Source organism: Pimephales promelas, chromosome 2, assembly GCF_988280905.1.
Source record: "Pimephales promelas chromosome 2, fPimPro1.hap1.1, whole genome shotgun sequence".
Taxonomy (NCBI): Eukaryota; Metazoa; Chordata; class Actinopteri; order Cypriniformes; family Leuciscidae; genus Pimephales; species Pimephales promelas.
The window spans coordinates 50787911-50790622 of NC_142770.1; positions in this window are offsets into that span (position 1 = coordinate 50787911).

Here is a 2712-nt window from a genome sequence, read left to right on the forward strand (position 1 = left end):
CCCCCGATCCGCTCGCCGTCCGATCCGACCGACGCGACCGCGTCCTCCGCCCGCCGTGGCGGACGTTCGTTTCAGACGGGTCTTCTGAGTCTCCCGAGGTCGACGCGGCCTGCTTTCCCCGGAGGGAGGCCGCGTCTAGAGTCGACGCGCAGAGCGGGGAGGAGCAAGCTGCCCATAGCGGTCTCTCGACCGGGCAGGGGCCGTCCCCAGGCGCGTCCGAAGTTCCAATCGATCAGGCTAAACACCCCTCGCGTCGACGGCCCGGGAGGAGGGGGTGCGCTCCTCTCGGGCCCCGGGGGGTGGGCAACCCGGAGGCGCCCGTCACACGGAGATCCGTTACCTTGTCCGAGCGGGGCGTTTGTCCCCTCCTCGACAAAACCCCGAAGGCCCGTTTTAGGACCGTCTTGGCACCGACGGAAGCTCCGCCGCGCCCACCGATACCGTCTCGCCCCGGGCACGAAGCGCCCTCCCGGGTGACCGGCCCGGGAGGCGGGCCGTCCTGGTAAACTCTTTCGACTTCACGTTTAGGGACTCTGTCCCTTTTTTCCGGAGGGGGGCCTTTTCCTCCAGAGCGCCCTGGTTACCGCCTGCCTGCCGACCCCAGACGACGCATCCTCCCCAGGATGTCGGAAACCGATACCGAGCAACGCTTTTTTTTTTGGTCCGTCACCTTGTCCGAGCGGGGCTCTCGTCCCCTTCCTCGACAAAACCCCGAAGGCCCGTTTTAGGACCGTCTCGGCACCGACGGGTGCTCCGTTCACGCCCACCGATACCGTCTCGCCCCGGGTCCGAGGCACCCACCCAGGTCACCGGCCATGGAGACGGGCCGGCCCTGGGGAACTCTTTCGACTTCACGTTTACGGACTCTGTCCTTTTTTTCCGGAGGGGGGGCCTTTTCCTCCAGAGCGCCCTGGTGACCGCCTGCCTGCCTGCCTGCCGACCCCAGATGACGCATCCCCGCCTGGATGTCAGAAACCGATACCGAGCACCATTTTTTAGCCCGTCGCCTTGTCCGATTGGGGCGCTTGTCCCCTTCCTCGACAAAACCCCGAAGGCCCGTCTCAGGACCACCTCGGCACCGACGGGGGCTCCGCCAGGCAGACGCATTCGCTCGTGCCCGAAAACGAGGCGCTCTCCCCGGTCGCCAGCCGGGGGAGGTTCGTTAGCATTGGGAATCTCGTTCGCACGCAACAGCACGGACACTCGCCGTTTACCCAGACCGACCGTTCGACAAGCATATGCCTGGGGTGCACTTTTTCCATAAAACCAGCCCGTCTTTTCCTGGAGGTCTCGTACTTCCAGAGCTCCGACGGGGGCGCAGTCTGGATTTTATATGCCCACCCAGAGCGAGTCTGAGTGGGACTCACGACGGTCTGATCAATGGTAGGGGGTGCTCTGTGTTTTGCACCACCACACTTGCCCTCTTCCATACAGCCCCGAAGGCCCGTTTTAGGACCGTCTTCCCTCCAGGTCGAGCTCCAGGGGGTGTCGGGCGAATCTGACTCTGGCCCAGGACGGGGCCACCCTCCCTGGGCTGGCCAGGGAGGTCTGAGACCATGGAGCTTTAGAACCACACCACGTCATTGGACTTAGTCGATTTTACTCAAATTTTTTGGCACCAGAGCCGGACCCCGCCACGCGCGCCGGGCTCGTGCCCAGGAAAGACGCACCCTGCCTGGGGTGCACTTTACATAAAACCGGCCTGTCTTTTCCTGGAGGTCTCGTACTTCCAGAGCTCCGACGGGGGGGCGTAGTCTGGATTTTATATGCCCACCCAGAGCGAGTCTGAGTGGGACTCACGACGGTCTGATCAATGGTAGGGGGTGCTCTGTGTTTTGCACCACCACACTTGCCCTCTTCCATACAGCCCCGAAGGCCCGTTTTAGGACCGTCTTCCCTCCAGGTCGAGCTCCAGGGGGTGTCGGGCGAATCTGACTCTGGCCCAGGACGGGCCACCCTCCCTGGGCTGGCCAGGGAGGTCTGAGACCATGGGGCTTTGAACCCACGTCACGCCATTGGACTTAGTCGATTTTTCTCAATTTTTTTGGCACCAGAGCCGGACCCCGCCACGTGCGCCGGGCTCGTGCCCAGGAAAGATGCACCCTGCCTGGGGTGCACTTTTCAGAAAACCAGCCTGTCTTTTCCTGGAGGTCTCGTACTTCCAGAGCTCCGACGGGGCGTAGTCTGGATTTTATATGCCCACCCAGAGTGAGTCTGAGTGGGACTCACGACGGTCTGATCGCTGGTAGGGGTCCTCTGTGTTTGCCACCACCACGCTTCCCCCTCTCTCATACATCCCCGAAGGCCCGTTTTAGGACCGTCTTCGCTCCAGGCGGAGCTCCAGGGGTGGCGGGCGAATCTGAATCTGGCCCAGGACGGGCCACCCTCCCTGGGCTGGCCAGGGAGGTCTGAGGGCATGGAGCTTTGGAACCACACCACGTTATTGGACTCTGTCTATTTTTTCCCCCAAACTTTGGCACCAGAGCCGGACCACCACACCATGTGCGCTGGGCTCGTGCCCAGGAAAAGATGCACCCTGCCTGGGGTGCACTTTTCAGAAAACCAGCCTGTCTTTTCCTGGAGGTCGGAACTTCCAGAGCTCCAGCGCGGCGTAATCTGGATTTTTACATGCCCACCCAGAGTGACTCTGAGTGGGACTCACGACGGTCTGATCGCTGGTAGGGGGTCCTCTGTGTTTGCCACCACCACGCT